We start from the raw sequence: 14,821 nt of genomic DNA, 5'->3' as shown, positions 1-14,821 counted from the left end.
CACTCTAAGATGGTAGGGCACTGTACCGAGAGGGCACTAGTGCCAGGATGAGCTTATGGCTCGGCAACTACTGGGCTTTCTTCCGCCCCTTCTTCTTCTTCTTCAGGTCCCTCCAAGGCCTATCAGTATCAGGCTTAGGAGGGGATGAAGGCACAGACTCTGGGGACAGGCCAGAAGGGCTAGCGGGCACGAAGTCAGGGGCAACTTCAAAAGCTACAGGAGGGCTCCCCACTCTGGCTGCTGCGACAACCGGAGCGAGAGCGATCTTGACTTCTGGGTCCGAGGAGGCCAGTTCCTGGTCTTCCAGAGACGGGGTAACATTTTGATCCTCCAGGGGTTCATCCTGGAGTCAGAGATGGCAAAGAAGAAGTCTCGGGTGCTGGAGGCTCTCCAGTTGCGATGATCAACTGCATGGGGAATCCTAAATCTCCCGGAGGAGGATTCGCCTCATGATTTAGACCCGGCATAGGGGCCTTCTTAATTGGTGGTTCAGCGTCCGTGGTGGACGGAGTGTGGCACTGCTCAGTGCTCGCAAGTGGCACTGGCAGCAGTTGAGGGTCAGGCATGCCTGACAAGGGGTCCGGAGGTGCAATACCTCGCGGACGACTTGGGTTTGGCTGCGGCAGAGATTCCTGCCCCAGCTAGAGATCATAGCCTCTCCGAGAGTTTTGTTCGGGGGCGTCCGCTGGGCGTTGCTTACTTGGGCAGCCCTCCCAATTTGTGGAGTGGTCTGTCCGCTTGCACGTCCTGCAGCGGTACTGCTCCTCCAGAATATCTCTTCGGGGAGAGGGAGGACCTCTTGTTGGGCCAGACCTTCATGATTGGAGAGGGCTAGGCCTAAAATAGTTTGGTTTATGCCCCTTCCGCGGACCACTTTGGTGGGCAGAAGGTGGGGGTTTGGTTTTATCGAGAGTTCTAGATGGGGTCTCCATGGAGGTAACCTGGCTGCGAAGTGGCATTGGTAACAGGCTTCCCCATAGAAGATCCCGTCCCAACATGAAGGCCACTCCGGGCCGAATTCCACCTACCACGCCAAGGCGGTGGGGTATTGTGCCCCAAGGTGTCGTAACCTGGAGTTGGACCATGGGAACAGTAATGGTGTGGCCCTCTATCCACTTCATTTCCCACCAGGTTGCTTCGTCAACCATGGCACTGGCTGGCACTTGGGCCCTAGCGATCAGGCTAATGTCTGCCGCAGTGTCTACTGTGACCGGAAGGGTCACTGGCAGACTAGTGCTCTGAAGAGGGGCCACCGAGATGAACTGGGTTTCCAGTCTCTCGGGGTAAAGGATCCGGTGCGGACTGGCCGCAGAGAATGAAGTGCTAATTAGGTTGACAAATTTTGTGGTGGGGACATGATGTGGACAGGCCGGAGATCCAGCATTGTAGTGGCTGGCAGCCCCACAGGATTTGCACGGGCCTTTTGGATGGGCTCGGTGGCCTGCAGTAACTGTTGGAGGAGAGGGATGAGCAGATGAATCGGGAGAGGAGTTTTGGTTGGTAGGGGTAGGCTGCTTATTAGTGCCGAGTTTGTATCGGCACTCAGCTTCAGCATGTCCCCCCTTCTTGCAGTAGTTGCACACGGTCTTGCTCGGCAGTCCATTCTTTGAGCGATTTGAGTTCGAGAGGTAGGCTGGAGGAACGATTCGCTTCTGAGAGTGCTATGCGACTGATTGAAAGTTTCCCACGAATCAGCCGTGCGACAAGCTTCCATAAGTGTGGGGGCTGTTTATCGTTAAGATATATAGCAAGGCCCAGGCACACATTGGTAAAGGTCTTCTAGCATGGTCCGATTGAAAAGATCCTCAAACGTCGTGCAGGCCAAGGAGTCGAACCAGCGTGCCGGACTGGGTTTTGTGACATGCCCATTCCGTCCAAGACCAGCCGACTTCCTTGGCAAGACCTCGGAACCGTTGTCTCCATTTTTCTGGGGTTATTTCGTAGGCCTTGATAATGACTCTACGAACTTCCGCCATGTTGCCTCTCTGGCTCTTCTCCAGTGAGCGGCGCTGCCTTGGCTTTTCCCTCTATATGCTTGGCTAGTATTAAGGCTCTCTCCGTCTCCCGTGTTGCTGTAGTTATCGAAAAGAGCCTCGATCTCCTCCAGCCATGCTTCTAGCTCGTCCTCAGTCCACTTGGGGACTAGGGAATTGATGCTCGAAACTGGAGCGTTTGATGCAGCAGGTGTAGGACTGGAGGCTTGATGGCTAGCCATAGCTTCGGCATTCTTCATTTTCGCTCTTTCCAGCTCGAGCTCTTTCTCCTTGAAGGCTAGCTCACTTTCCTTGCAGGCTAACTCATGCTGTCTTCTTCTTTCTTCTCTTTCCTCTTCTAGTTGCCTCTGCTCGGCTTCATACGCCCTCCGTTCTTCTTCATACTTCCTCCGTTCAAGTCTTTCTTCATTCTCCCGCTTGGCCAAGTCGTCCACTTGCTCCTTGACCCAGGTGGTAAGTTCCGAGCCGGTGAGACCTGCCGCCGTCCCCAGCCCCAGGAAGGTTTTATAATTTTCTGCTGCCATGGTTCTGGTGGGGAAGGGCGTCTAACCGGGTCGACTGGGCGTACTTGGGCAGCGAGGAAGTGTCTCTTCAGTGACGTGGCACCCTTTCAAAAGGTGGCACTGTAGTTGGGTGTGCCGTGTACAGGTCACACTGGTGGCACTCAGTATCCCTAGGCACTGGTGCAGGTTAGGTTCAGAAGAACTTTCTCTTCTGTGTTCCCTTTGTTTTGGTTTTATTTATTTTCTTATATGCTTGCTTGGTGGCACTATGGTGCCAATGTGTTCCTAGGGACCCTCTGCTGGAGTCCAACTAGGCTATATAGGAGGAAAGGCATTCTACACCCCTGCAGAGTGTAACAATTGAATGAGAGAGAAAGGGATGTTTAAAAGAGAGAGAGAGAGAGAAGAGAGAGAGAGAGAGAGAAGAAGCTATTCAATTGATGACAGTGCAGCAAATTATTGGCACTGTGGAATAAAGTTATTTTTCTCTTTTTTTTTCTAAAGGTACTTTGAGTGGCTGGTCCCAGTGCTAGCCGCTCTTCTTTCAGAGGGTGAAAACTACGGTTTCGCTATGGGTAGCAGGCCTCAGTCGACCGACAATTTATCACTGTAAAAGCTTACTTGTCCTCATCTGACTTGTGGGACAGAGGTATTTCTTTTACTTATTAATTTAATTTCTGTGTCGGCCCGTCTTTCTTTAAAGCGGGTCACGTACACTCGAAAGGTTATTACTTCACGCTTACTTAAATGAAGAGAGAGAGAGAGAGAGAGAGAGAGAGAGAGAGAGAGAGAGAATTGATTTTATTAGAACAAAGATTTTATAATTGCACAATGGCATGGTTCTAAATAAAATTCAGATACGTCGTCTTGGCTTCCTGAGCGATGCTTTATATCTGACCTTCAAAGGAGCCACGTGGACGTCACATGACTTTAGCGTAAAATTTAAAATTCTTTTTATATGATTTTTTTACAGCAGGTAATTGTATAGGAACGTGTTATTGTATTAATCCTAACTAAGGCCTATCTTTCCTGACTAAATTATATCTTGATTTTGTCTACCGAAGTCTGTCTAGCTAAGATATTGCGAGGTGGGTCTACTACGCAAAAAAAAGTGACCCAAAAGTGGCTGGAAGCAGAGTCAGTCACAATAACAAGGTCTTAAGATGGCGGCCAAGTCCCGTTAGGCCTAAATTCAAAAGCCTTAGCGTGCGCCAACCCCAAATGGCGGGTCCTCTCACAAACAGTTCAAAACAATTCTGAATACCCGCTCAGCAGAGGAATCAAGATGGTGGGTATTTTCTTTTGGCACAAAATTCAAAACAACGAATGAAAAAAATGCAGGTATCCAGATTTTACTTTAAATATACCAATCATGCATAGCGTTTTACGTTAAGGATGGAAAACGAAATTACCAAACAACTTTGTGTCTTTTGTTATCGTATTTTCCACGGCTAAAACGTCCGTTTAAGGACTGATTCGGAACAATGAAATGGATTTGTGTGGTTCGGATGGGACCAAATTCACGTTACTGAAAAATGTATTTTATGGTAAAATTACTATTTTGTTCGTTCGCTATTTCACTGACACTGTGTTTTGAATGATTCCTGCTTTATGAAAACAATAACGATCGGGTACGTTACCGACGCGGTTACTAAATTACTTTGTGTAAAGGAAATGGGCTCCGCGGATTCGGTCTTAGGATTCGTTACTGAACGAATTAACTCGAACGCGGTAAAAATGCCCTTTCTCACAAAGTTACAAATTATGACTCGCTCTGCTTTGGATGCACCCTTGCCTACCTATGCTAATTCTCACTATACTTCTTATTATAACTATTCTCTTTATTGCTTATTATTATGCCTGGTTCCTTGTTTGGAAGAGTAAAATGAAATTCAATATCTGACTTTTATCTTTGGAATTAATGTAATTAATTTCCTTCTCTCCAGATTCTTTCTCTAAAATTACTTTAGATTCTACGCAAGGTCGCCAATGTTACATGTGTGTCTTGGCTAATCAGTTATTGGTTAATTTACGTAAAGTTTCATGGCCTTGCAGGCCAAGAATACATGTAACCTGTCTCTTGAAGCCAAGAGTTAACCTCAAAGACAGACGTTAATTAATCAAAGGTCGCCAGTTAAGGGCAATTAACCTTAACAAAGAATATTCAAGGAATAAAGACTTTATGATGAATGTCACCAACTGTGGACGACGAAAAATCTCTACTTGTTAAAATGGTATTAAATAAAAAAGAGACAACGGTTCTCCCCCAAACAATGAGCACTAGGCATAACGAATACAAGAGCATTAAAATGACTTGCTTGCCTAAATCTCCGAGACTTACTGGGATAATTCGGCTAACGCTAACAATATAATAATTTGACTTAATCTAGACTTCGTAACAGCATATCCCGTAAGTGGTGGCTGGAGAATGAAACAAAGAAAACGGAAATACAGAAAAGTTATTAGTCAATCGACGAAGCTTTAACAAGAATCGGACTTACCTTGAACGTCGTCGTTTGCAGCATTCACGATGGACCTCAGGAGTCAGGATTCTGGCAGTCTTCCCAATTCACTAATTAATATAGACGCAGGAGTAAAAGTGGAGTGAGGGAACAAAGGGCTTACTTTTCTCGTTTGTTGTCTGTCTCTCTCTGACCTCGCTCGCGTTCCCAACAAAGCATAGGTGAGGCGGTCTCTTGACATACAGCCCCAGGCAATCCGACCTTGACAAAGGCATCGCCTTGACAAAGAATGCATAGAGTAAAGGGAAAGATAGCTTAAGGCCACCATTACTAGAGACGATTGAGTGAAAACCCTCTCTGAGGTTTAGGTCCCTAATGCCATAGCATATTTTGTTTTTTGAACTACCCAGCCTATGCTCGGGCGCCATCTGTCTCTGCTGTGATCGTTATTTTGAATTGCCTGGCCTACCGGCGGACAGATATGTTCTCTGTCGAGGTCAATCTGACTAATATTCCTACACCTAAATACATCGAGGGCGAACAGCAGTAATATTTATAAAAATATATATATATATATATAATCATGAAGCTACAAATGTCGCTTAATACCAAATTCACTCTACCTCGGGAATATCCCCGGTGGGGAATTATCACCGAAGGAGAATTTTTAAGTGATAAATGGACTGGTGCTGCCGAGCCTCGAACCCACGACACAGATATTATCCAGTCTTGTCAGTCGATGGTTCCACCCACTCTCGGCAGTACCAGTCCATTTATCACTTATAAATTCCCTTTCAATTGATAATTCCCCATTGGGGATATTCCCGAGGTAGTGTGAATTTGATATTAAGAGAGAGAGCTACATTTGTAGCTTCATGATTATATATATATATATATATATATATATATATATATATATATATATATATATATATATATATATATATATATATATATATATATATATATATATATATATATATATATATATATATATATATATATATATATATATATATATACATATATATATATATATATATATATATATATATATATATATATATATATATATATATATATATATATATATATATATATATATATATATATATATATAATATATATATATATATATATATATATATATATATATATATATATATATATATATATATATATATATATATATATATATATACACACACACATACACACATTCATGCACACACTTAAACCAGTATTATTATATAGATCCAATTTTATCATTTAAGTCCAACGACTGCTCTGGGCATGCAAGGGAAAGTTCAACAGCTGCGATAAAGGAAAGAAAATATTGCATAATCAAAGAAACATTTCGTCGTAGATGATGATTTTGGCTGTCTCTCAAGGCGTTTGGTGAGGTCGTTTATGATCATCCCTTGAGCGCTGTGAGCTGTAATAAGGACCTTGCCGAGGAACTTTCTAATCTACGGAATGACTCATTAGGGTTTTAAGTATAAAAGTTGGGCAATTAGGAAATATTAACATAATTTTATGTTCTTTGTATTGTTTACCCTTGGTGAATTGCGTGTCTTCAAAATAAAATTACTTTCCGTTTATCTTGGTCCTTGTTTGGGATGTACTGTTTCAGTTAGTTACTATAAGTATGCTTTGCCATTACTGCTGTCACCTTTAGATTCGTCTTCTCTATTTTCCTGATCGTTTTATTTCCTTCAAATGTCTAGTCACATATTAAGCTTCCCATATTCATCCGTGACAATATACGAGTTCATATTAGTATTCCATTACTTTATTTGGAAGAAACAGATAAATATGTGAGACAGTGGTAATATCAGTCCCAGAGAGAACCGTTTTAAGAAGAGGAAATTGTGCAGAATGAGGCAGAAAGAGACATCTCCTCTGGGATGACGAATTATTCACTGTCTCTCAAGGTTTTTCGGAGTGACGTTTATAGATCACCCTACATGATGAGATCCGTGCTTAAAAGCGTTGCTGTCACAGGGTTTGGAGGTAAAGATGAATTATGGCAATCAAGTGCCACTGACGTAACCTCCTCCGATCTCGCTTACCTTTAACTTATCCTTGAAGGGATTAGATTTCAAACATAAACTTATAATCAGTAGAACTTTATACCACGTAATTTTTTGTGCGAAACCAAACCATACATAAATCACTGATAGACTTTTTTTTTTTGACATACATGATGCTAGATAGGATGACAATCATGTAAGATGGTATAGGGAAATTGCACACGAACTGACTACAGTACAATCGTTGCGCAAAGGAAACTTTTTCTTAGTGAAAATATATAATGAAGAATTTTAAACCTTTAGAAAAGAAAATCACCTGTTAGAAAAGTTACAAATTCTTTGGAACGACCAGTATAATTTTAGAGAAAGAGTAACAGACAGGAATGAATGACAAAAGATTCCCTAACTGACAGATGAATTGTAACTTATTGAATATATTTATCTGAGGGTATCTGTAATAATTAAAACGATAAGAGATTCCGTAGCATTAAACATATTGCGTTGTTATGTGCGTTCTCTAACTATAAAATGTTTTTTCTCGGTAAAACACTTAACCTTACATTCTGGCATCTTAACCAAAATTCAGAAGAAAACTTACATGCATGTTGCATTAAATTAAATCATCCGTAAATAATTATACATCCATTTATTATTTTTATTCAAGGATTTTCAGGTAACTCTACCAGTTCCGTTTTATCACTGCCAAAACATTTGACAGAACCTTAGCGGTTTCAGATTCAGCTGATCTCTATAAAGTTTTCATTCATCGGTGTATTCAAGCATTCTGTGTGAAGTGAATCCCCAATTAGTCTTATCAAGAACATATCGTACATGATAACTTGCCCTTCCGTAGCTATTGCACGAGTGCCCTTTAGCTTACGCTCCAAACATTTGGTATGGTTGTGGCATAAAGATGTTTTCTCGGAATGAATATTATGATAAAATTGCTTATCACCATTAATAAGAGCAGCTTTAATTCTTCATTATTTGTCAAAAAAACAATTCTTGACGGCAGTTTCTTACTTTTCCAGAATTAAAACGACATAGAAAACGTATATGGTTTTGGAAATATTCATATCAATTATACTATAGTTTTCCAGGTACTTGTTGAACTTAAGTAATGGAAAATACCAGATATATAACTGCTAATTCTGGTCGTTTCTTGCAGTTTGTATCATGTACCTGAGATATGAGAAATATAACTTTTGCCGAGAATGTTCTTGAGATAACAGAACCTCATCTCACCAAAGAAGACTGTCTTCGTCTTTCGCAAATAGACATTACAGATGTCTTACACGAGACGCACATTGTGCAAGTTGCGACTTCAAAAACACGATTTCCACTGTCACACTTGCTATTATTCTTCTTCGCCATATATCAGACACGAAGTAGAAAGTCATTGAAGTGCTGCGTTACGATGCTTAGCTTTTCAGACCCACTGGAAGTTTCAATAAAACTCGAAAATATCCTCGGTCTTTTCTTTTATCAGTGTAAATTTCGCACCTCACGCCGTCCATTATCCATTCTCCCATCACATTCGACTCTCCGTTCATCCTCACGACGAGTTAGAAATTTGATCTTCAATAGGCCTACATTCTTCTTTGATTTACCCAGTGTTTAGACAAATCACTTAATATAATTCAAGTCACAATACGCAGTCTCTTACTAACCTTATTCCCGACTTCACCTTGATATATAATCCGACAGTAAGAATGTTCATTAAAGTTATAAGGTTTAACAATTCACTAATTTATTGATATTCCTTAAACATCCTCTTCATTTCACCCCATCTCACTTAAAAAGCTTCCCTTAATGTGTATTTGGTAATTTGGGAGATATATAGAGATAAAATTATAATAAATTACCCATGAAATAACTCTGAAGTCATTTCAAACATTTTTATCTGAGAGGAATTAATTTGCAACCGCCTCCCCTTTACTAGTTTAATATATATTTAAAACATCTGCGTCTCGTAATGGTTCATTCTCTTCTTGGGCCATCCACATAAAACCAGCTAGGTACTGGGTTATAATAAAAACAGTTTTTAATCCATATCCCATAGCCCCAAAATATTGCAGTAAAAGCCACCACACCTGGAATATCTACTCCACGCATTTTATTTCCTCTAGATTTTTTCCTCATTCTTTCCAGTAAATCCAAATATTCGACCGTTTTTCGTCTCAGTCACCAAACCACGGGTTTGCCAATTTTCTTTAGTGGCCCGCTTCATGGAGTTCGTTTTTTAAAAATATTCGCACTATTAGCCAATTTCCCAGTTTATTCAGCCTTTAGGGCATAGTGTCAAATAAACCCACCACCAAAACCTATACCTATACCACAGACCTCTCTCTCTCTCTCTCTCTGGTGTTCTATATTTTATATCTCTCATTCTGTAGGCTTATTCATTTCGTTATATCTCACTTATGTATTTTTGTTATATTGTTTCCTGTAGTAATATATATATATATATATATATATATATATATATATATATATATATATATATATATATATATATATATATATATATATATATATATATACTACAGATTTTACCTGGGAAATGCTTACCATGACCCAGTTATAGACTCTAAATGAATGATTTCGTTACTTACTCTATTTTGTATAAAATCTGACCACTGTTGATTCAGGAAATCGTAAAAAAACAAGGAAAAGGGAGGGAATTTATCTGATCTAAGGGCTCTACTCACTAGGTATTTGTAATTAAACACGTTAGGATAAGTTTAAAATTATGTGTATTTACCTGAAATGAAATATCAGAATATGAAATGGACTAATCAGGCAGGCAAGTCCTAAGAGGTTAATTATAACAGGGAAAACTTGAAAGTATATACGATGGTGTGACGATGATGACAAAAGGCACAGTCAAGAGAGATTTCCAGAGCTAACAAACCCTCTTGTAGAAGAGGTGGCTTCAGCAAGGATAATGGTGGCGGAGAAAGGGCTAAAGGCCTGACTGGTAAGAAGACTAAAGGTCGCTACAAGATAGGACCACATGGTAGAGCGTGGCTCTGTGAAGGAGGCGGGAATGGAAGGCGAGATGTGTCTCACTCGTGTCCAGAAATGTTTCTCTCGCTTGTTCCTTCGGTGAGACCTTTATATGACTTTGGTCAGGGGTCAGGCGGTATACGCAGATAGATTGGGGTTGGTGTCATCTATGACTCAGTCCAGGTGTTCATGCCAGCTGTCCTCTCATAATCTGCCTCGCCAACACTATTCCTGCCTCTGGCCAGGCTTAGGATTCTGAAAGCAGTCTCCCACAGTCATATGTTCGAGAAGAGAAAGTTGAAAGGTGATTAAGGGAGTGGTTAATGGATTAAGGGAGGGCCCTATATTCCTATCACCCTTCCTTGTCAGGCAGTGCCCAAAATGCACTGTTGTATTTTCAGCTTTAAATGAAACATTTGGTGGCTGGTATTCTGGGAAAATATAATATATATATATATATATATATATATATATATATATATATATATATATATATATATATATATATATATATATATATATATATATATATATATATACATACATACATATGTATATTTCTGTATATATATATATATATATATATATATATATATATATATATATATATATATATATATATATATATATATATATATACATATATATACACATATATATATATATATATATATATATATATATATATATATATATATATATATATATATATATATATATATATATATATATATATATATATATATATATATATATATATATATATATATATATATATATATATATATATATATATATATATATATATATATATATATATATATATATATATATATATATATATATATATATATATATATATATATATATATATATATATATATATATATATATATATATATATATATATATATATATATATATATATATATATATATATATATATATATATATATATATATATATATATATATATATATATATATATATATATATATATATATATATATATATATATATATATATATATATATATATATATATATATACGATTGTTATAACTTTTGTATGTGGTTCATTTATTACACATTTTCACAGGTGAAAAATAAGAGCCAGGTGTGTAGGTCCTGACCGGTTTCAACTTTATTTCAAGCCATTGACGAAGGACTGGTACAGAGTATAAGAAGTCACAAATATATATACTACATGAACAGTACTAACGAACATACACAACCGTTTACGACTACATATCCACCCACCTGCCGGTGTCGAGGTAGGAGTGGCCTTCAAAGCTCATTTGGTTAAAAATCACAATATACTCTCAGGGGACAATACTGATAAACATACCGACCATAGGCGACCTCAGGTGTCAGGGAGGCAGAGTTTGGAAACTCATTAGCACTACTGCCCCTATACTGTGTTTACAAATATGATAATCCTACTGTATATTCATACATCTCTACTGCCTGCCTTAAAATTTAAAAAATTTACAAATTTCTTTTGATATTAAAGGATCAAGTTAATACATCCCTTGACTGATATTCATATATATATATATATATATATATATATATATATATATATATATATATATATATATATATATATATATATATACATAAATACATATATATATATATATATATATATATATATATATATATATATATATATATATATATATATATATATATATATATATATATATATAAAGTTCGACCTCTCTTTCTTTATTTAATGGAATATCAAAAGATTTAGCTTTGCTAAAGTAAGAGGGAATACCATGTAGGAAGAAGCTAGCGAGCAGGAGTTTTTCTTTAATAGATCCCCACCGTCAAAATGGGTAGGAATTTTAGCTTAGAGGGATATTAGTTCGGATAATTTTGCTAAGGGCCAACCTTAGATAGACTGTATCTTAAGCTCACTTTTCTATGACCTTTGTACTGGTGGGTTTCAGATACTACCTGCGCCAACGCCAAGGCAGTTTTGGGGAGGAGTTTGAAATAAGCTCCCAAGCCCCTGACCCAGCTTCGAGAGAGTCTTAACGCAACCCTCAGATAGAAATATCTCTCATAGGCCACTTGTTCTCCCTCCTTTTGTCGAACAGCCGGGGAAATTGCCATTCCAACGGACCCAGGGGCTTTTTATGCATGTGATCACTGCATTATCTATTCCGGCGGTAAGTCTGAATGTGACAATTACTCGAAGTTCTCTTTCCCTTCAACTTAAACTCACATTTTTTTCGTGTTTCAAATTTCCATCACTGACTAAGAAAAAATCTTAGTAAAACCATATCCCATTACTGAAGTCAAATGTATTAAGTACAATTATTGTGGCCTATTAGAACTGCATAAGTTATCCTCCATGGTGTTGAAGTAATATTCTTGATCTATGATTCATCCCTGGCAATTAATTCATGACAAGTGAGAGTTTCTGTAATACTAGAGTGTTGTCTGGATATGTCTCCTACAGAACTGAGCACGCCTTGGACCTGGCCACTCTCTTCTTTGGGGAAGAATTCTCATCCTTGATACCAAGAACCTCATGCGTTTGCAGTAAATTGCCTTATAAAAGCGTCACAAGAGGCCCCGAGCCGTTGCGTTATTCACTTCTTTATGTTGGAATATCTTGTGTCCAAAGTGGGACGAAGTCAGAGTTGTTGTTAGCTCCCGTAAGAAATCAGTTAACACTTTTTATTTTACTTTGTTGAAACTAGTTGGTTGAGTAATTTTGTTGATTTAGTTCATGTGTTCAGAATAAATCGCTGTATTCAGTAACTAGTCTTAATTATCTGTCATTTATTAGGTAACTTTCAGCCTTAACTGACAGGATTACATGGGTCTTAGGTAAAGCAAGGCAATATAAATCACCGTAATTAATAAGTAAACTCACCAGCCGAAGGACCCAAGTAACAGTGGCGTCACCTTGCCAATATCTCTGTAGTTAATTAATTAGCTTATGCTAGCTATCCCACAGAGATAACTAGAAACTGGAAAATTGAATACGAATTAATTCAAAGATAAAAGTCAGATCATAATAATTTCATGCTAAATTCTCCCAAACAAAGATGCAGGCCAAGGTAAGTAATATTAATAATACCAATGTTATAATAATAAGAGTAGGTAGGAAAGTATGCATTAAAAGAGAGCATTTATAATTTACAATCTACAATAATAAGGAAACGTTTACCATGTAACGAACACCGCCTGCCAGACCCGCATACCAGTCAAGGTCGTAAAAAGTTACCAAGTCAAAATTTCATATTTTGCTATTCGCTGGCCAATGATTAATGCATATTAAATTGTTGAACTAGTTAGCTATTGCATGACAGTATTAGGAGGGCATGTTCCTAACGCTTTTCTTGTAAGATGAGATGGACAATTCACAAGTCCATAGGATATTTCTCACTTAGCAATAAGTGGAAAGCCTAGAGAGAAGGCCACCGATGAGCGTGACGAAGAGAATTACTTTCCCTCATGCGAAACCATATTAAATTTCTTTTCCATTAATATCGCAAATGAACTGCATCAGTGTTTAATTTCATAATTTGCATTTTACATTAACGTAAATCAGGCCAGTTAGGACGTCATGTGTCCATTCCTTTGAATCGTGAAGGACCCTGCAGGGAGCACGGCAGCCAAGGGAAAGAATAATTCTTTCCCTTATTATTATTATTAATTATGACGTCGAGAGAGAGAGAGAGAAAAAAAGAGAAATCACAACATATTAGTTTTCCGTCTTTATAACGTGAAATAAGTTGCATTCCCACATAATCTTCATTCTTTTGTAAGAAGGAGTCGAGTGTTTTGTTCTTTTGTATTGGAATAAGATCGCCCACGATTAGTGAGAGATTTGTGTTACTCCACCAAGCAGCATTCCTAAACTCGATCGCCTTAACCATCAGCTGTAAGGCCACGTGATTCTTCCGCCATCTTATAGCTTGGACGACCAGACAATAACTGCTGCCATTTTGAACACTGTGTGGGTATAAACAAGTTGTTGTTGTTGTTTACCTGTATGACGTCACGAATAACGTCTGCCTCATATGCTCGACTTAGCGAACTACTTTGTCTCTCGCATTACCATACTCACAAATCTTAGGAAAAAATATACCTCAAATAAAGGGAAAACTAGGTACTGTATAGGATTTTATGCAATAGGTAAAAAAAAGTTAATAATTTAGTCAGGGAATAATTTATTTAGGAAATGTAACAACAGTTCCTACACAAATGTACACTTTTGCAGGGAAATAAAAAAAAAAAGGAACTCAAGGTAAGTTTACAATACTTAACAGTGTAAGAATAAAAAATATTACCAAGAACTACTAAGAGCACTGGTAACAGGGTAAGCTAATATTGGCAAGACAAAGCATGACCTAACATAGCCAAACTAATCAGTATTCCAGTAGAAGAAAACCTACTATTTACTCAGGCAGTGCGAACTTCACTTGCTGGATACTTTCTTCCCCCTCCCCCCTCTCTCTCTCTCTCTCTCTCTCTCTCTCTCTCTCTCTCTCTCCTCCATTTCTTTTAGCCATTTACGTAAACTTTTAAGATATCTCAGAAATGTACATGCACGGTCTTCATTGAAAGAACGGGCCGACATATGAATAACTAATTAAAATAAACCAAATAAAAATAAACACCTCTGTCCCACACATAGATGAGGATAAGTTAAGATTAACCACAGTTATTGAAAGCTGTTAGCCACAAGTGGGGTCTTTTATCCAGACTCAAGCATAAAATCCTTCCTCCCTCCACATGAAAGGAAGTAGCACAGCTGGTACTAGGAACTAGTCACCCACGAGGGCCAAAGCAACC

The sequence above is a fragment of the Macrobrachium rosenbergii genome, chromosome 13 (assembly GCF_040412425.1).
Source record: "Macrobrachium rosenbergii isolate ZJJX-2024 chromosome 13, ASM4041242v1, whole genome shotgun sequence".
NCBI classification, from domain to species: domain Eukaryota; kingdom Metazoa; phylum Arthropoda; class Malacostraca; order Decapoda; family Palaemonidae; genus Macrobrachium; species Macrobrachium rosenbergii.
The sequence above is the reverse complement of the archived record's forward strand: the minus strand, read 5'-3'. Positions refer to the sequence as shown.